General features: G+C 35.1%; 1 protein-coding gene across 2 annotated transcripts in view; it reads left to right on the top strand.

The window, feature by feature from the left end:
• Ror (tyrosine-protein kinase transmembrane receptor Ror) overlaps positions 1-22,791 on the top strand; it is a 356,273-nt gene that overhangs the window by 1,101 nt on the left and 332,381 nt on the right. The gene's annotated exons all lie outside the window — the stretch shown is intronic.

Below are 22,791 nucleotides of genomic sequence, written 5' to 3' on the forward strand. Positions count from 1 at the left end.
CTTTTGTTAGAATTCAGCACATTAGTTTCATATTACCGAACTGTTTTTTACTTCGTTTAGGAATCATCTTAGAGGAAAGAAATGTGTTATCACCTATATGAATATTTTAAAACTAAAATATCAGTTATCACCAGATTGCGAATCTTTATGCATTTATAATAAATTTAAAAGTATAGAGAACGCAGATAATGCAAGAAAATGTATAAAATATTCAAAATAAAACGATCAGTGTGATATTTAGTGAATGAAACGAATATATATAGATTCCATTTTTTTAGTTGCATTCATAGAAATATGAAATTGCATAAATATTCACAGTCTAATTAGCACAATATTAGTTATGCTGTTTATTTTATCTAAAACTTTAATCAACTTTTAAAAGGTACTACATAAAGAGGCATTTTGCTTTACAACTCAGTTTTACTAAAATACCCACTTTTAATTAACAAGCGATATAAAAATTAGAAAATCAACGAATGTAGACTTATTATGGGTGTCTCGCATAATCTTCATTTGTAGAATGATTAGTAGCGAACACGTTTAGGATGAATAGGTTGGATAATTCTTATTAATTCTATTTATTGACAGTGTACTTCATTTTTTATTTGTGATATTGAAAATGAAAAATATATACAAAAATAATTTTATTTTAACCTAATTCGTTTCATCAACCCATTAACGATCAAGGTTATGTTAATGCAACATTTCATTTGCAAATTTTTCCTATCAGTTTCTCTGTATTTGTATTACTTGATATTAAAATATTTTTCTTTAATTATAAACTAACCTTACATACATAATACATAACACGTATTTACCATGCTTGTCCTGTAATCTTTTATCAATATAATTTAACATAAAATAAAATATCAGAATCAAAATTATTTTAAAGTTAATGTCAAATAAAGATTAATCGTTGGAAGATTTCTAGAATATCCAAGGTTTATTATTATTACGAAGTATACATAAAAGATACGTTTCATTTTTTCCGGGGATCAAATTTCATTGAGAGAGTATGAAAGACATCTGAATAGGAATGATATATTTTCTTAATGTAAATAGAAAAAGTTTCGAAGGCATATGGTACACGGCCATGATGATTGTACCTTTTTCACAAAGTGATCGTGAAACGTGATGTTTACATTGGTACGACCATATACAAAAAGTGACAAGGAACGCAATAAGGAAGGGAATTCAAAACACATATTTATCCAGGCTGTATTTGTATCGGGGTCACCACAATACAGCCAGAGCTCTATTGTTTTTTGAATCTGCCTGAATACCAACGTCATTGTTTTCTCCGCTAATGAATAAGACCAGGAATTTGTTTCTTTTTTGTAGTTATTGTATATCGCGTTCAATTTCTGTTTTATTAGCTTGTGGAAATAATCAAAGCCATTTTTGCCTCGTCAACAATTTTTATCATTCATCTGTTGAATTAATAATTATTAAAAAGTTAGGTTAACAAGGTATTACGCAATTGAAATTATTATTATAATACTATTTTTTATTTTTCACCTCACACGACCAAGAAATGGACTTGGCTCACGCAATCCTTGTCTTACAATTTTATCTTAACCTTTCTCTCCTCTCATTCTCATTCTCATTTTTTTTATTTTCTATTTCTCAACTGTGTATACATACTTCTAATAATATTATTTATTCTTAGTATCATAGGTAGGGGAAGGGTAGCCTTAAAAGCACCAAGAAACACGTGAAGGAGTTTAGATCAGAAACAGAAAATGTTATATTAATTTATTAATTATGAAATATTTCAGTGCTTACTTCTAATAATATTATTTATTCTTAGTATCACAGGTAGGGGAAAGGTAGCCTTAAAAGCACCAAGAAACACGTGAAGGAGTTTAGATCAGAAACAGAAAATTTTATATTAATTTATTAATTATGAAATATTTCAGTGCTTACAATAAATTTCTGGAATAAAAGTACTGGATTTCCAATCATCTTGCCATATTTATTTCGCTTATAGAATAATGCGAGAAATCAATTTATATAAAGCAAGCGAATTTTTTTTAAGCTTTTTTTAGATCTATTGCAATTACTCTTTAATTTCTGCTAGAGTAGGATAAAGATGAGATTATGGTAACTCAATTAGTTCCATAATACGTATAATCATGCGTGTAAAATTGGGATCACCGTGATTATTTCGACAATTTATTATAAGTCTATTTATAAAATTTGAATCATTCAAAGGATATTAAATAATGTTGCAATATTCATATACCTAGTTCACAATTGATTAAACTTATTTTCTACGATAACTTTGTAATCAGATTGTATTTAATACACGTTTAATATATTCTGGGAAATGTAACAATTATGAGGATTTAAGTAGATTATTAGGTCATCTGACATAAGGACTTGTAGCCTTTCTGATTGTGAGAACTGAATTTACAATGAACAATTCAATTACCATTCATAACAGTAACACTCTTCGCGCTAGAAGTTCCATGAATAGAGGATATGAAAAGGTAGGTTATTGTAGGAAATAAAGAAAATTATTAATAGATATATCGATGATTAATGGATGAATTATTTTTCATTATTAATTCAAATAAATATAAGGCATTTTTGTTTGTTCAAAGCCATTAACCATACTTTAATCACAGAAAAAAGTAACACTTGGTCAGTAATTTGTTAATAAGTAACTATTAACACAAATTACATAAATAATTCAATTTCTTCGTTGCTTTGGTATATCTCAATTTATTCGAACAACGAGACGCGCAACATCGATATACACAGAATTTGGAAATTTCCATCATAAATGTTCCATTCAAACGTTTTTACACTTGTGAAGAACAGAAAACCTGGTATTTTATCTCACAAACCGACAATATATCGTGGCAACACTTTTTGACTAAATCGAATCTACAAACCATGCATATCTAACGAATCCAAAGAGGTTCGGGGGAAAAAAGGTGAAGGAAAAAAGAGCAGAATATTTACGTCTCCTCGAAAATAAACACCAATACGTGGCACGAAACGCGAGTTCTCGCATTTCCCGGCTGCATGACCGTTTTTCACCCGTAGAAAAAAGTAAAAAGGAGAAAGGACGAGGTGGAAGAAGAGGAAGGGGAAAGGCAAAGCTTGCGTCGAAATTCGAATGGAAAAACGTCGACGGGGGGTTCATTTCGCTCTGGCCATCGTTTCGAATCCCATTCCGAACTCGGATCTCATTCTGGACACGCGTGATCCGGATTAGAAACGTCCGATTCCTCTGTTTTAGATTACCCGGGTCGTTTTGTCGCATGCAAAAGTTGGAAATCGAAGATGAGCCAGCAAGATATCATGTAGATTTTCCCCCATTTTCATATTTCGATAATCTCTTTTCCTTTTGTTTCTGGCGAATAATTTTGGAAGAAATTGAACGGCGATGGTGGTAGAAAAACTCTAGTTTCGTTTTTATTCTGTCTTTCCTTATTTTTCTCATATTTGCAAGGCTGAATATTTAGACAAATAGTTAAAGGGAAGCGCTTCGACGGAGTTTGAGAGAACAGGTGGTAGAAAAACTTTGGAAATTTTATTTTTCTTCTTTCCTATTCTTTTTCGTGTATTTTTTATAGTTGTATGGGTGAATATTTCAGCGAATAGTTAACAAGGGAAAATATTGTAATAGACGGAGTTTGTAAAGGACAAGACAGTAGAAAAATTTGAAAAATTTTAATTATTCTTGCTTTTATCCTACTCGTGTTTTCCTGATATTTCAAACGGTGAATATCCAGACAAATAGATAAAATTCAACAATATTGTATAGAAATACAATTTGAGACAAAATCATTTCCCTATTCATAAACTTGCTATTGTACATTCCCACTGTGTACAGTCAGCTCTCCTTCAACTATCGTCCACGCAAATCCAACCTTCTTCTTTATGCTAATCTGAAGTACCTGTACATCAATATGAAGTTGATATCTCACACACGATATATATCATGCACAGGTAAGAGGAGAAGCGGAAAGATTTGCATATATCGATGGTTGTTCCTTTATAGCGGCACGTGTAACGGAAAATATCAAGAGTGGCCACTTTAGACTTACATTGCGCTTTATAAACATTCAACAAGTGGCAACGGGTCCATCGACTTGTGGAACTTCTCAGTTCGCCGAGTGTTCCTTTTAAAATCGATCGAACTGCATAAGCATTTCTCCGCGGGACGAACTTTCGCTGTTTAGCTTGCCACCATTAAATGGGATTCTTTCCAAGTACTACTGGCTCGCACCACCGTGAAATCGATGGCGAATTCAGCATCGTGCCAACGGAATACACCCCTGAATTTTGTTGAATGTTTTACCACCGTCAACTTCTCATGTTAATTCACCATGTTGGACTTTTAAGACGGTTGAGTGGACTCGTTGAACGAAATTTAATTCGGTGCAAGCATTACGATGTATTTAGTTGTTCGTTTCTGTTTTGTTTGAGGTGAAAGTTTAGGATGACACACAGTGGCTAAACTAGTGCAGTCACGTGAACAAAATAAAGATATCGGTACTCTAGAGATCGTTTAAAATCTATTTCCATACGTGTTGTATACTACTTAACCATACTACTACTTATAGACATACGTGTCTAATGTATTGGATTGGCAACTAAGTGATTGCGTATTTTAAATAACAAGGAAAATTCAAAACTTTTGTTTAAAAATATAACTTTATTCAATTAGGTATTGTCCGTTTTTGTCGATCACCTTTTGCCATCTTTCAGGCAGTGCCATAATTCCATGTTCATAAAACTTCTGATTTTTGCCAGCAAAAAGCTGAGTTAAATGTGATTTTACATCATCAGCATCATTAAGAGCTTTACCATTTAAGGAGTTCTGCATGGAACGAAATAAATGGTAATCTGAAGGTGCAAGGTTAGGTCTATATGGTGGATGTGACAACACATCCTAATCTAGTTCCAATAATTTCTGGCGAGTGATCAAAGATGTGTGGAGCTTTGCATTATCATGCTGGAAAACAACACCCTTACGATTTGCCTATTCAGGCCGTTTTTCTTGAACTGCATCGCTCAGTTTGGCGAGTTGTTGAACGTACACGTTTGAATTAATCGTTTGGTTTCTTGGTAAAAGTTCAAAGTACTACAGAATTCCTTTATAATCTCACTAAACTGACAGTATAATCCTTTTTTGGTGAATCTCAGCTTTTGATGTCGTCTGGGCTGGTTCATCTTGCATCATCCACGATCTTTTCCGATTAACGTTGTTATAAACTATCCACTTTTCGTCGTCAGTAATCAGTCGTTTCAGAAATGGATCAATTTAGTTGCGTTTCAGAAGCGAATCGCAGATGCATATGCCTTGCGTCAAATGAATTTTCTTAAGCTGATAAGGGACCCATGAATCGAGTTTCTTCACATAACCAAGCTGTTTTAATTTTTTTTTAATCCATGTACACGATACATTGAGATTCTCTTCAATCCCACGCGTTGTACTATGACGATTTGAATTAATAATGGCCTTGATATGGGTCTTATCAACTTCAAATGGATGGCCAGATCGCTGAGCATTTTTCAATGAAAAATCACCAGAACGAAATTTGGCAAATCAATTTTGACACTGCCTTTCTTTCAAGACTGCATTCCCATATACGGCACATAACTTGTGTGCTTGCGATGCGTTCTTGCCTTTTCGGAAATAATACAATAAAATATGTCTGAAATGCTCGTCTTCTTCTTCCATTTTTAAATTGGGATAAAAACAAAATTAAATAGCTAATCGATAGAATGTTTTTACTAAATTAAAAGTAGAAGTCCAAACAACAAGAAAACAATATAGGTTAGGTGCTTTGAACACATTGGCAAAACAAAAGAATGTGCTAAGGCCACTTATTGACAAAATCCGCAATTACCTAGTTGCCAACCCAATAATTTCATTAAGTACAGTTTGATTATTGTTTTATGTTTAGATATATTTCTATGTATTCGTATATGTACCTTTTTTGTATTCTCGCTAGGTTTACCAATTATATTTGGATGTTATTATTAGCATAACGATGAGGGATCACGAGAAGGAGATTGAAAGGAATATTGGCGTTGAAAGGAATATTAGGTTGCAGGTATAAATATAAGGCAGTTAGAGAGAAATTAATCTTAAGGTTAGCCCGATATGCAAAGTGCGACATGACTGTGGTGCGGAGGGACGAGTGAGTGGATTTTTCTAAACCAAGTCCATTTTATGGCCCGCTGGGGGCTAAAATTGCAACATATTATCACGTTGACTGTCGCGCGTGTTTTCAATGAAATCTCCTTCAGACCACGAGTGCCGCCGTACCAAACGTACTCTGCTAGGTACTCCCACCAATATTTTAAATAACTTAAAATCTCTGCCCTAATTCGTTAGAATGCCGAAAAGAAAAATGGAAAACTTATTTCTTAGTGAATCAAATAGCAGTGAAAAAGAAAGCTTTTACAGAAATTCGGATAGTAGCGATGAGGAAGAAATCAGATTTCCTAGAAATAGAAATATAAATAGAATTACATCGTCTGATTCTCATTCGGATATTGATAAGTGCAATCGTGGTGATACTGAATGTAATGAAGATACTGTTGACATGCTTTTACAAGAATTGATCATTGAGGAAGAAAGAAGAACTGATGATACCGGCGAAAGTACAATTCAATTTGGTGAATGGAATGAATTTAGTGGTTGGCAGAAATCATTTCCTTTTCTCGAGACAGACAGCTTCATTAGGCAATTACCTGCCGATGTCAATCCACATGATGTGTTTCAGCTGTTCGTTGATGACGAAATAATAAACTTACCTGTATCAGAAGATTGCAATAAGGAAGAATGTAAATATTAGAAGATTTAGAGCTGCAAAATTATTAGAGTTGTCTGAAGATACAAAAAATCCTTGTCTTCGACGGAGTCAGCATAATATCGCCGTTCGACAAAATGATTCCGGAAGAAGCATTAGACGCGCATGCAAACTATGCTATGCAGATAAAAGACGTCGAACGGACCGATCAAAGACACGGGAGAATTTAATGAAAATAACAACTTGTCCAAATTGTCCCGATTAAACTCAGCTTTGTGTAGAATGCTTCAAAGTTTTACATTCTAAATAATTTTCTTAATAAACCATTTTCATATTATTTTTATAACAATTCAATAGTTTTATTACTTCCTGTGGAATATTTTTTCAAATATCTACGACGGTCCTTCGCAAATAGTCGAATAAGCGCCACCCGAATACGGGTGACGTGACCCTATGAGAAACTTTGGTGTCACCCGAATATGGGTGACATGGCAGTCAACGTGTTATTATTATTATTATTTTGATTATTAAGGTTAAATGATGTATTCACACATAAATTCGATATAAATTGCTCTAACAAAATATTAATCAAAAGATTGATTTCTCGAGCAAATATTTAGTCAAATATCGATCAAATATTAGGACGTTTGTAGATTTTCGTTACTATGTTTGTATGACTTGTCAAAGCTTAAAATATATAGATTAAAAATAAAATAATATTGATGGAAACGTCGCTTAATAAATCCTTACTATCCATCTATCTATTGTAGTTCGTTCAGTTTGGTCGTTGTGTGACAGTTCGTTTATTAATTGTTTTAGAAAAATTGATGATGGAATATTTATGATGCATACAGTTACAAATAAATAGGGAAAATGGGTGTAAGATGACGATGAGCTCATTCAGATGATTTAGTTAAATATAACGATGATTAATGTGATACTGATACTCCAAATCGTACGGAGCAAGCGGCGATTTATTGATGCATGAATTTACATGTAGCCCGCGATTGTACTCGGTTTCTGATTCTAAATTCATTACGTATTACACATTCTGATATTTAAATTCATTACATATCACGAATTCCGATCCTAAACTCATCACATATCACGGATTTTCATTCTAAATTCATTACGCGTTACAGATTCTGTTTCTAAATTCATCACAAATTAAAATTGTAATCTAAAAATTGTCGAAAAATACTCGGGAATTTTACGCCCACCGACAATTATAAAGTTATAAAAATATTTTAAGAAATGTCAAAGACTGCTGTCTACCACGTTATTATTTACAACTTACATGCCTATATTATTAGGTTGCCCGAAAAGTCTCTTTCTTTTACAGACACGTCTTTTACAACGACGCATTTTTATACAAGCATGAAACCTAATCTGTCGAACGTTGTGGTCTTTATCTTGATAGAACAAAATGGATCATATATAATTCGATAAAATAATATAAAACGGAAAATGTTGTGCATCCACTATTTCCTTCTAAAACGAAAGAAACTTTTCGGACGACCTAATATTATGATAGGTACTAATGGGTATGTATTAATACTTCACCTAATGAATAAATTAGTCGATTGATGTACGAACCTCGCTCACAAGTCTATTTGCTCGATCTTTTCACCTATGTACTTTGATTCTGAATTCGTCACACGGTACATTACGGTACAAAATTTGTCCAAATATATCGCGCAATCTAACGCCCACCAGCAATGATAAAGCTCGTGCCTCCTTCGAACGAGCTTAAACACGAATGAAGGGACATTTTCAACGAGCCATGCGAAAATAGCCCGTAAAGCAGCAATAAAATGTGAATTTTCTGCTCGCTGAAACGTTCGAATGCCCGAAACCCGGGCTTTACCCGTTTTAAAGGGGGCAGAGGGGGCTTCATAAAAATTTGAATGCAATTCACTCGCGGGTACCTCGCGTGTGTCGCCCAATTTTTCCAGCTTTTTTCATGAAAATTTCTCTTCCTCCCGCTATTATACACAAAGATAGAAAGACATAGAAAGGGAAGAATGCAGAGAAGAGAATGAGACACAGAGAGATGGATCGATTCGAGCGTTTATATTTATTACCAGTTTGTCGTTTCGCTATTCTAATTTCAATTGCAACCCGACACCAGGCTGCCTGTAATTACGAACGTTTAAAAGCTTCGGCGACGTGTACTTTAGTTTGTAAACAATTTCAAACGCATCCAAGCCCCCGTAAGCCGAATTAATGGGCTCACTTTTAATTACCACTCCGCGTGCGTCCGGACGCCATTCGCCACTCCCTTTTTTTCGTCGTTTAATTTAATTGTTCGTAACGATTACTCGCCATGCTTTTTTAGTTCAATTGCAGCTGGTAAGTTCGTACGTCTTCTCGTCTTTCTATTCCCATCCCCAACAGTGCAAGCAAGTTCTCGCGAAATTGAACGAATTTTTTTTCCAGCCAGCTGGATGCGCGACGCTTTTTTCGCACAGGCTTTTCCAGGCAGTTTCTGTTGCTGGTTTATGGGATGGTTTGAAAAAGATCGACGCGTTACGTTTCTGGGGCTTTTAATTTAGCGATCGAGAAAGCTTGGAAGGAATTTTATGGCAAAAGCTGGAGAATGTTTCGAATTTACGCCAAGTGTTGTTGAAGACCAACGGTGTCTATGTTTCGTATTTTTCATGTAGAAGTCGGATATTAAGAGATTTAAAGGTTTTCAAGTTATGGAGTTTTAGTAGGTCCAAGTAAAATAAATTAGTGGCATATAATATCGGAAAAACAATAAGAAAGAAATCCAGCAATAAGTGACGTTACTAAATTTATACTATACACATGATATGCACAATTCATATTATATACACGCTATAGTACCGTTTCTCAATGATGAACGAGCTCATCATCCTCGGTTAACAGGATCATCATATAACATAATAAAATCATATACATATATATATGTGGATAATACAACGACACCCAAAGACTTACACTGCTTTCTACCTTTACCTCAGTGATCGAAGCAAAGTTAAGATATATTTTATGTGGACCTGATTAAAGTTTAGTGCCCTTTAGTACACTAACCCTTTCCTCCAGCGTATGCATATCTGTCATGAATAAAATATCAATCTTAGAAATTCAATACCCATGCAGGACACCATTAGCTTTGCACGACTCGCTCTATATAACTTACAATGCCCAGTCTCGAACTTTAATACACACTTTCTACAGGAAGTCAGTTTCTGAAAAGTTTGAACCAACGTCGTTCCACGATGTAGAACGATTTATCAGTGCCTGGAGCGGCCCGATGGGGTTGCATAAAGACTCGAGGTTCACCGAGCCGATCCGTCACTGCGAATAATCGTCAGAACGAGGTTGATTTTATTGGCAATGAGCCTCGGTTATCGATCGCTCGGATGATAACGTACATCCGTAAATAATAGCAAGTCGATCGAACGAGAGTTATCGATCGTTGAAACGTGTATCAGTTGGTCCAGTTGAAAAACGTCTCACAGTTAAATTACTCATCTTGACGCGCCGGTGAAATAAATATGGCAGTGAGCGTGTAACTACCTGCCTTACGTCGAACGAACCATCGACGTTTACAGACGCGTTCCGCCGTATTTACGGCCGCAAAAAGCGCGGTTCCGTTCGCCGTTACGTCTTCCTTGGGCGACGAGCCGCACAGCTTCCCGTTCAGTTTTACTCGACCAACAGCACCAGGGTAACGAAGGTTGGTGTAGGAGTTTTTATTGCTCGGTTATGTCCGCGGACGTCGGAGAAAATCTTTCAGGGTTTATCTCTGCGTGCACGAAGATGTGGGAATGGAAAATAAAGGTTTAAAGGCTGATGAAGATTTGTGTTGCGGCGAAAGAAAACGGTGAATCGGTGGATTAAGTTTAGTCAGCTGGTTCGAGGAATTCGTATTCCAAGGATGTTAGAGATATGTATCTGCTGAATAGAGGAAAACGTGGTTAAATTAGGTTTTGTTATCGATAGACTTCGGATTTTTATGCAGGTTTATATCTTTATGGGCGCAACTAGAGAAACAGAATTTAAATAGAGATTCGTTCTATCTATTAAAAGATACGACGAGTATTTCTAATTTAAATATTTCATATGTTTTTCCATATTACTTTGTACACTTTCACATCTTTAGATTTTGTACAAATACATAAAAATCCGTAGTAATTACTACGGATGTGTTAACGAGTGAAAAGAATGATTTTATCTTAAAAGGAATTGCTAGATTTGTTAACGAACTTGTCGTAGAATACGGGGAATTGTTAGAGTAGTTTGTATAGAAATATCGTACCAGATAAACAGTTTACGTTGAATAAAAAATCTGGAAGTTTTTAATTTCAAAGTATGTAAGTAAAGATGTAAAAATTTATCAATTTGGAAGCTTAAAAAGTTCCATAAGAATAACTTGTTGATAACAATTTATATTTTTGTTGAAATGGTTAATAACTACAATTCTACGAGCTAGTAACGCTGTCAGCCATCCTTTCCTTCGAGATTAGTGATAAACTACACCGGCAGCGATATTTTATCGACGATGCTTCGAATTTATTTCGCTCGGCGTGCTACGGGGCGGTTCTTTCGCGTGATTCTTACCACTGAGAGGCATAAGAAAAAGGAAACGAAGGAGAATATAGACTTGGACAGAACGGGCGAGGAAAACCCAAGGAGAATGAAACTTAAAGGAACTGCTCGAGATTTTGCGAAATTTATGACCAAGTATAATGGCCAACGCTGAATTTTCTTCCTCAAAAGCTGCCACGTAATTCTGTCAACCAATCCGGCACATTTGTACGCTTTCCTGCTTAAGAAACTCTACCGTGGCAGTCTCTTTTTAAGAGCAGCTTGCTACTGTTGAAGTTTTCCTGGAAAGTTCGTGAGATTTCATTTATATAAAAGTGTGTACCCTGGACAGAAGTATATCGATGTTTGTCCATTAAAGTTGGTAATTTCAATAGCTGCAATATTAAAAATCATTTTCAGTATTTGAAGAAAAATTTTAGCGTAGAGTTGAGACAAGAAAAATTTATTTATTTACGCATATATCCTATTTTCGTCTTTTTCATTCACAATCGTATCTCTATCTTACAATAGCTTTGAAAGCTGAAATAAATTATTTTAACGTTTATAACTATACCTACCGTATTTCCCAGATAAATAAATGGAATCTAAACGTTTTCTTTTTCAAAAAATGCTCGTTTACTTTTTCTGAAATTTACATCATTTGTCACTTCAAGCTTTCAATTATGTTACAAGTTTGCATTGAAAGATGCTTGACGGTGTTTGAACCGTAATAAAATTGATATTCGATCGAGATTTTATTAATTTTACTTTGTTCACGATAGTAAAAAGCTCAGTTATTCTATGCCACGATATCCAAGATCTGCGAATACGAAACGCTCCGATTCTACTTGATCGCAACTTTTAAATTTCGCGGGTATAACAGCATAACAGAAACTTTGTTAATTTTACTTTGTACATGACGGTGAAAAGCTCAGTTATTCTATATCACGATCTGTTAAATCTGCAAATACAGAAAGGCTGCGATTCCAATTTGGTCGCGATTTTTAAATTCCATCCGCAAGTTCGGTCGTAAAGCTTCAATAACAGAGACCATTCGTCGCGCGATAAACGCTGCAAATCCTGGTGTAACGCCGGTAGTTTCGAATGCACGATTCATCACTTCGTCGATCACCGGAACGATAGAGTGGAAGCGCATCTCATCATACGGAAATATTTATACACCGACTACGGTGAATACGATCGATGTAGGTACGCACGATGACAAAGTTTGAAGGAACTTGTCTGAATTATACATGTTGGAGCTGCATGCTTCCTGTTTTTCTCTATTTTCCCTTGCGTTCCTCGCGCAACATCGCTCGAAACTATGTGTAACCTTTCGTTTGTACAAATCGATGAGGGATACTTGGATGTAGCATTCGCCAACGTGTTTCGAGTTCCCGAGTCTTTCCGCTGTTCCTCTTTCAACGAGACGACGCAGCTGTTTGCGTGCCATTTTCGTGACCGCGTTGATACTGTTGATTCGATGTTGCTCGTAAACTTTTCTGATACCGGAACTCGACAATCCTTTCGTTTCTTCATAGATATTTTAGTCTTTTTGCCGTGTGAAATGTAGAAGTTGTTTGGGTGTTAGGAAGTTTAATTTAAGAACAGTTGACAATATTTATCTTACTTACATGTTATATTTGTTACTTTGCGTATCATTTGCTCGAAGATATTTATCACCACTTTCCTACGCATCTTTTCACGCGTAGTTTTTCGCCTTTTTTTATGCAGACTTGTATATGTGAGAGAGATTAACGCTACTTCGTGGAACCAGAGTTATAATTCCTCGTAAAATAATTTTCCGATACAAAAATTATGCTTATGCATTACGCTCGATACATGAAATAAATAATAATTTACATATTATCAGATAATAAATATAGATATATTTATTTGCAAACAATTTTATGATTAAAATTTGATTTTAATATTTATTACGAATTTTGAGGACGAAGTAGAGGAAATTGGCAAATTTTAATTTGAAATCTAATTTGAAGCACGAATTTTCGAGGGGATATATATATATATATATACTATAAGGAAATTAGCTTTATTCGTAAGTTTTTCTGTTTATTTAATAAGATATATAAAGAATTGGATAAGGCATCACAGCTCAAAATGACTTCAATGTCTGCTGTTTGAATAATACTGTTTTTCATCTAATGGCCCATAAAAATTTAACTTTAAGAATTCTGTATGCATAGCATTCACGATCGTCTATAGACTACACTTTGACGTCAGCTATGTCTCAATAACCGCCGTTTATTTCCTCATTCGTTACATTTTACGATCGCAGACAACAGATATGCATAACAGAAATACTCTGCGCTCTGAGCTAACAAGTCAAAACCTAGCGCAATTTCGTGTCTTCCATATAACTACTAATTCATATACTATAAATAGATCAGTGCCTCTCAACCCCATCATATCGCTAAATTTCTCTATGATAATTCTGTCGTGAAGCCATTTTCACAAAAATCTCATATTAAAATTTTCAATCTCATGTAGCGAAAGCGAAAAAAAAGTATCTTTTTACATCCTTCCTCCTCCATACAGTCTATTCAAAACACTGAATTATACTAAAAAAATCTGAACTAAAAATGAACAAGATTATTTTGTTAAAAAGCAAAATCTTTTCACATCCCACACATTCATTACGCTCAATACACCAAATCTATACTGGACCTTATTAATTTATACCAATAATTTATATCAAATATAAAAATTAGTAGCAAATTTTATACCAGAAGATTGATGTTCAGCCTTATCAAAACTCATAAATACTCTTCTCCAACACGTTTTAAAAGAGGACTCTTCCCCAAATTACTCCCCTCATTTTCTTTCAAAGCACAGCCTAAGCTAACCACTCGATTCACGCTAAACCTTATCACAAAAGTCGTGAATACTTCCAGCCAATTACCCCGAAGATAAAAATAATCGAATAATCCGAAAGATTTACCGGCGGCAACGTCATCTTTCACTTTGCGTTTCGCATGATTTATTCGCGGTCCCTGTAGACGGAATAAGAGGGAAAAATGGTGAGTTAGAGACGCATCCAGGCCACGCAGAGGGTGACTGGGGGTGGGTTAGAGAAGCAAGCGGCGGGGTTGAAAGCGTACGAGTCCGAGCAAAGTCAATGGCCGGCGAGCAAGGGCGTATAAATCTGAAACTTAAATTTAGATCGGCTCTGAAACGATGCTTTTCCCTTCCACACGTCGTTCTATCAGTTTGTCGGCCAGTGCTGCCGCCCTATCCGTCGATGTTCGAACCGGAAAACGCGTTTTCACGAAGGCGGTTCTTTATGACGGTCATCGTGCGTCGACCGTACTCTCCTTGGCCAGGGTCATGGTCTTTCGTACTGGTTCAGGATTATGCTTTACGACGCTGTTACTGCACCAGGAATTTTACCAAGCCTTGTTCTTTATACTTATTGTGCGCTGTATCTCGTTTCATTTATATCTTCTCGCTATTTTTAGATGTTCGTCGGAAGTAAGAATTACGCACGTGATTCGAGTGAAATGTTTTTTGGTAGGAGGAGTAATGGTATATTGTTCGAGAGTTTGTTTTTACGAAAGTGATTTTTAATTGAGAATTTTCGTGTAATTTAATGGTCGATATTGTTGATGGTAATTGTTACTTGTATTTAGTAAGAGCGGAAAGCTTTTTTCAGTTCAAGGAGAAACGGAAGCTTCTTCGAGAATTCGTTTCGTAAAGAATGACTTTCATTTGAGGAGTTTTACGTAATTCGATGGTAGATTTGACCGCGCGAGAATTTGTTTTTTGTATTTTTATCCATTCCTGGTAAGTGGGGAATTAATTTGGAAATTGTAAGCTATGTTTCCTAAAATTATCACTATCGAATGTCTTGAAACTACAAAGTACAAATAAACGTAACCACATGCTTAATAAATTTCTCGGTTTTATTCGGGAATACGTTAATCGAACTTGTAAAAAAGTATTTTTATTTTTTTCTTCAAAATTTGAATGAAGGAGCTGAAACACAAAGCGATCCTCTAAAGAATAAACGATACTTACTGACAATATCGAGCCAGTTCGGTACAGCAGCAAGTTGGGAGAAAATTAAGAGTCCCCAACAAGGCTGTTCTTTTTTTTTTTTTATTTAACTTGGTGTTTTGTTTCCCGTAATATCATAGCCGATATTAAGAGAAGTTTTACAAGCCTGGTCTCGAGTATCACTTTGATCCACTGCTGCTGATACACTTTAGTCTGGCTGAAGTTTCATAATTAGAAAGTTTATCGCAGCAGGAAAACTGTTAGGAAAAGTGCGCGCGTCTGGCGTCGGCATTTCCTTATCGACAACTTTAATAACGTTTTGTAATTATTAATTCGGGCAAAAGCACCCTGCTTTCTCTTCATATCTGTATTTGATCGGAACACGTGAGCTTTTCAGCTTTCGAAATGCTCGATCCATGGGTAAAGTTCCTGTTCGTTCTGTAGTTTGATTGCAATGGAAAGCGAGTTTACGCGAACGAAAAGCTGTTGATCGTTTAATTAAATTCTGCCAGCTTTTCACTTTATGATCGTTGAAATCTGATGGTGTTTCAGCAGTGAAAAGGAAGGGATAGAACGAGCAGAAATCTTATATACATACCGCTTCTTGAATAGAAGTTGTACAGTACAGTCGGCAAAATTGAATTGCTTTGGAGTTTTCAGCTTTAATTTTGGTTAAATTACTGACATTTAGTATGTTTTACTTTATGTTTTATTCATTTTATATTTTAAGCAAGAATCTGTTTGTATGTATAGGTTTGTATGTATATATTATATTAAGTTGTCCCAAAAGTTTCTTTCGTTTTATAAGGAAATAATAGACGCACAATGTTTTTTATATTAATTTATCGAATTATGCGCGAATATAATAATAAAAATAGAACGAAATGGATCATACCTAATTCAATAAAATAATATAAAACAGAAATTGTTGTTCATCAAATAACACCTTATGAAACGAAAGAAACTTTTCGGACAACCCAATACATTTATTCGAATGTATTCGTATTACCGACATATATATTGATGTGAGGGTTAAAGTATCGAAGATATCGACCAAGTATGTGATATATTTTTAACGTGATTTATGTCATATTTCGCATAGAAAATTCATTCAACGAATTGTAACTAAAGGAAATATATTAAAAAGTAGGGACAAAATTTTACGTATCTTTATATGAAATTTATTTATATTTGATTAACTACAACTAGATCCAAAATAAAGAATTTTAGAAATATTTGAGAAGAAAGAAAGCAACAAAATTATATCGTGTCTATGTTTAACATTTTTCTTAAATGAATAAAACTTGGAACAATAATACGCACGGCAAGGAGAAGTAACTAAAGAATTAGAATTGGCAACGAGCTTGTCCCTCTCTTCTTTTTAAATTCCCTAGTCAACAGGTTAGTAAAAGAACAGTAAGGGTTGGCATCTTACAAATTTAACTCTCAGCCTGCCGCTCGAACGAAACGAATACAGTCCACCGCATGTTACTGTTATTTCTGGCGACAGTTTTTAACTAGTGCAATCTGCGAATAAAGCGTTGCCTGCTCGTCGAGCACCAGTTAACATCTGCGAGTCGTTTTCCATCGTTATTTTCACCGGGGTTCGTCGAATCCTCCCTTTTTATTCTTTCTTCATTCGCTACCAACTCCCTGTAGAACTCTCTTTTAATTATCTCGCCTCTTAAAACACGAAACTTTAGCGTCTATATAAATTTTACGATCCATATGACACGATGTAACGATTTACAGCAACTTATACGTTTGCCAGATCTGCAACTAAAATTTATTTCCTCTTTGTTTGTTGCATACACGTGGATTGTGCGTGTTTATGCAAATTCGTATTTTCGTATGTATGATATTGTCTCATTTTTTCATTATTATATCGAAGGCTAATAATATCTCGTAATAAACAACACATTTGATTATCCTGTGAAAAGTTCAAGCTCGAATTTCAATTCACTTTATAATTATGTTGCTTCGTCTTTTAAAACTTGTTTCTTCACAAATTTTACGGCCTATGAACATGACGTACGTAATACTCCAAAACAGACTGCGCGTTTTCAGAGTCCAATATTTACGTCTGCTTTCAAGTTATATGATAATTTTTACGTTTACGCAAATATTCCACATAAATTAATTCGTTTTAACGAGTTCAGCGAGTTATCCCTTAATTAAGAAAGCTTTTATGATCACGCAATTACATAATTATTAATAAATATAATTACATGATTGTTAATAAAGCCAAGTAAATTTCTATGAGGTTGCTTCTATTCTCCATAAATATAAATATAATACGATTAGTTTCTAAAGGACACGAAAAAAAAAGAAGTAATTGAAAATAACTGAAGATTACATTGAAAAATTTGGCAATACAAGCGACGAGTTAATTCAACTTCTTTGGTTAAAAGGTCCAAAACTCCAAATGCTGCGCAAAACAGTTTCTTCCAAATTATATAGTTGTTCCTTTTAATATTAAAATTTGAAATTTGAATAGAAGAGTTTCTGCTATATTTTTACTACGAAGCAGACAGCGGGAATATGTACAGGAATAACGATGTTCCAAGTGAAATTTTTGCTACCGAGAAATTTAATTACCGCTGTATTTATTGAACTGTAGGAAACACACGCGTGCCGTGCAGCCGTCTGTGAAAGTAATTAATATGAACGAAGGTAGAGAGGCGATTCTCGTTTGCTTTTTCTGCGTCCAAAAATCAAGTTCCACAGAGAGTTCTGCGTTTGATGTTGATTCCGTTCGAGACCGATCGGATTACCCTCGGTTTATACTTTGACTGACAGCTCGACCAGCTTGTAGTTTGTTCGCGATAAATGAATTTTTTGAAAGCACGAACAGTAGAGTCGTCGGTATTTGTTTAATCCAGAGGCATTTTTCTTATTATGTATCTCCCTAAAGAAACTCATCGTTCATTGTAATAAATTTCACGAACCTTGTTCGATGCTGTTTACGATGTACCCGAAGCATCAAAGTCATAATTTTTATCTCGATTGACTTGAGAGCAACTACGAATTCTCAAAAATCTTAGAAATAACTAAAGATCTATTGACTCTATGTATGTTAGCAATTTTTCAAAATTTTCTTTAATTATAATAAACATAGCTTCGCTTTCCAACATGGTAAATTTACTAATCGCAAGCGATCGATACAATTTACCACTAAAATACTTTGCCTCTAATAGTATTTTTGGAAAAATGTATATTCTCTAAAATCTACGCTCGTCCATTCATTGCAAGTTTTTCATTTACGAGCCTGATTGTGTGCATCCATCATTATTTATTATATATATATGTAATAACGTAAATTCCTGGGGTAAATAAGACGATCGATTTTGGAAAATCGAGTTTATTTTGGGAATAAATTAAATTATATACAATAGTAATTAATAACAAATCTACTACAAGCTTTACCTGGAAAATCGAGAATCAATTTTCCAAGTCCTAAATTACCGTTCTTCTCTCGTCATCTAATCTATTCAGTAAATTGGCTGCCGGTAAAACAAAGCAAAAATGAAAATGTCGGTTGGCGGGTAGTTTGAATTTTATAGAATTTACATATATATTCATTATTTATATTAGGTTCAGGAAGAACGGTTAAGTTTTAACTCATAAGCAAATATACAGTTACAAAAATAGATAATACGTAAATATATTGATTTTCGGCGACCTGGATATTACGAAGCTTCTGACCGTTTTCATTTTGAGCTAAGTTTTTCACTCGGTTCTCTTGCCGTCTTATCAGAAGGTTCATCACTCTGCTCACTCCGTGGCCAGGCCCTTTTAGAAAACTCCTATCACTTTGCACGTGTCACGGGGCACCGTGACTTCGACTCATCGGCTCCGTGCACGCTATCCTCGGTGGTGGACAACGATAACAGAGAGCGTCGGGTCACCTCTCGGCACTTCGAATCTATAACATCCGCGATTCTTGGAAACGTGCTCGTAACACCACTCAAAGCCACTATTGGGGCTAAACCCTGATGACACACCCATTTATGGTATCGGCTATCAGCAGTGTAATATTCTTGGAAATGGATCGACATCACACGATGCGTCGACCTTGACACATGCATATCCTTTACGTCCCTGACATATCCATCGTGTTTGAGCTTTGAACAACTTCAAGTATTTTATGTTGTTATGATATTCTATGTTCTTCTAAGAAATTTCAATTTATACTTTTTTATTTCGTATGTCTTGTATTTAAAACAGAGAAACTGCAAATCAGTAAAATTATTTCTTACATTTTTGCAGAAATAAGTTTCTCTTCCATTTCTTAAAAAACGAAAAATCACCCATCACTTTCTCAAAATGTTCGTCCTTGCTCGTGCTACAATCGTATTACAAAAATTTCGATACCTCAAAAGCGACCAACCGTTGGGAACCTCGTGAAACTTTATCAAAGAACGCGTCTTATCGGCCACGAATTTTTAACGTCCGATCGAGTCGCGACACGTAGACGGTGAAACGTCGATTCCGCGCGAGCAGCTTCTCGCTTCTCTCCTGTATAACTTGCTGATTTTATCAGCGATGCGTGTCACAAAGTCCTGGCTTCGGTTCGTTGCGTGCACACTCACACACGTACACTCGATCAACCGTTGCACGCGCGCGCCTCGCCACCATCTGCTATATGCCAGCGGAGCATTTCGTGATTTAATTAATTAGCGCGAATTAATCCCAATTAGCGAATCTTGTCTGACGACTGCGAGGTGAGTGGCTCCTCTCTCTTCGTTATGCACGAACGGTGTGCATCTGCTTTCACACCGGGGCATCTACGTGACACAATATGTCTTTGGCCATGCTGAATTTATTCACGGCCCCTTATGGTTCGAAAGGCCGAGGTACAGAGAAAGGAAGATGTTTCCCGCGAAGATGACGTTTGCTGGAAAATTTGCTCGTTCGATGTTATAATGGATTTAATTTTAGGAATTTTAGGAGTTTCTGTCGATACGATTTGTAGTGGATTGTTGGTCACTGTAGAGGATGGTTGGTTTGTTCGAATAACGAGATAACTCGCTGTTGAAAGCCGTCAAGTATATTTAAAATGATAAATAAATTAATACAGACAATAATCGCTCGTACTAACAGATTCGCTAAAGACAATGTGTAAATCGCTAATAAGATCGCTGATAACTCGTTGATAACTGATAGATACTGATAGATACCACGTCTTAGAAAAAATAGTCACTGGCAGAAAAACACATCCGACTAAAGCGTGTAGAGTATGCTCTTCAAAAGGAAGACGCAGTAAAACTAGATATATTTGCAAAAGCTGTTGTGTACCATTATACGTAGGTGATTGTTACACTGCTTATCATACGAAAAAGAAATATTAAAATAAAATTTATTAAAGTTTATTTATATTGCTTTACTTTCACATCCAATTACGAAATAATAGTCGGTGTCATGAGATAAATTCTCAGTAAATTTGCCGGTTAACAATGTGTTAAGCTTCGACATTTTGAAACTCTTTTTATACTTGTTTCGTTGTAGCCTTCATTTTGATTATTTTGGCACATATCCTAGTTCTCGGTTTTGTATTAATACTTTCACGAATATCTAAAATATGTCGCGTAAAATATTTGCCATTATTAAAATATCACTGATACAATCACAAGCGTGCACTCTAGAATAATAGATAATATCAACATAAATCTCGACCAGAACTGTAAGAAGTGAAACATTATAATCCCCATGACTAAGAATTTTGTCATATCTGTCTAATTCTCTGGAATACTTTAATCCAGGCTACTCCGGATACGGAGAACCGTTTGGATTGCATTTTGTTACTTGGAAAATGCAAGCAGTAATCTCAGACTGATTAAACAAGATGAGTTCACGGTAATTCGCGGCGTAGTTTCGACTATAAAATTCAATATTCTATGAATGAAGATTACCTCTAGAGTTCTGCTTTATGGTCGGTTCACATGCAGCCGCGGTTTGTGGTTTCAAGAGTCATCGTCGATGCATATGTGTCGATGTTGTACGTAGATTCGCTAGCCTCTCATAGGTGTTTTCGTTTTTCGTATTATTCCACTGTTATTGTTTCGAGTTATAGTCAAAACGTTAATTAGCGAAGACTGTAATATTCGATGAAATTCCCAGATGATCGTCAAACGTTATAACGATATTATAATTGGACAGTCTGCGTGATTAGAGGTTGTTGACAATAGAATAAAATTATTCAAGTTGAGCTTTGATATAAATTAAATAAATTTAATGAAGTGGAATACTTCACATTATGGGGAGGATTTGGGAAATGAAAATCAAATACAAAAGTTTAGCTGGATATAAAAGATTGTAAAGGTAGATATTATACTTTTATTAAAGCAAAGATTTTTATTGTACAAATTCAAGAACTAAATATCCAAGATATTCTACACTGAATAAAACAAAAATGGAAAATTTGTACGTTTGAAAGAAATAAAATAAAAATGTTTCGTGTCTATAAAAATAAAATTCGCACTTCTAACAATTGTTCAGAGAACTTCAAACAAACACTTTCGGATTTCACTATTACACGTTCAGGCTTTGTTCAACCGCACAAATATACGATTTTTCTTTTTTTTTTTCTTTTTTTGGTGTTTTTGTCAACCGAAAATGTACTACGGTACTACGATTGTTTGTTCGAAATGGAGCGTCCACGTGAGTGGAACTTTGATATTGGAATACAAAGTCGACGTGTTTTACGATGGATGGAATTTTGCGTACTCCGATTTTCCAGAGAAATCGGTTTGCGCCATTGGTGATTTGGGACGCGCGCCGCCATGCGAAATAAGCTGAAACACGTCCGGAATCCTTGTTGGGAAAGCAAACGCTTTCATCGTAATATTCGCTTTCATGGAGTTATAATTAATATCCGCGACCGGTCAATTCAAATATCATCCCTCTGGTCGTAACGCGGCGCTATGCCTGTCACGATAATTAATCCTGTTTGATTTAAATCTGAGAAACGTTGATAGGCATATCGACTTTATCCGGCTTGTTGCGAATTCGAACATTTGCAATAGTTTGCAAAATTTTAGTAGTTTCATTTGATATGGATAATATCATGTTAAAACTACGATTAAATATGGTAGGAAATACAATGATATTAACGTTACATACAACTGTGATTCTTGAATATGTACTTAACACTAGAACTACCGATAGTTAACACGAAGCTATTTCTACCCAAACCAGTAAAAATGACTGGTCTTTAAAAAATATGTAATAATAGAATAGTTTTATATTTATTGATTTATTACTTTCTTAGAAGGAATTCCATATTATGCAGTGCATTTTTGGTATTATTAATCCATCTGGGACCATGATCCCTAAACGAGGGTTGACACATTTATAAAATTGTAGAACCAGACATTTTCACTGGTATGACATTTCTTTGTAGGGAAAGTATAGGTGAAGAGAGATGATAGATAAAAGG

The sequence above is a fragment of the Bombus fervidus genome, chromosome 13, assembly GCF_041682495.2.
Source record: "Bombus fervidus isolate BK054 chromosome 13, iyBomFerv1, whole genome shotgun sequence".
Lineage (NCBI taxonomy): Eukaryota > Metazoa > Arthropoda > Insecta > Hymenoptera > Apidae > Bombus > Bombus fervidus.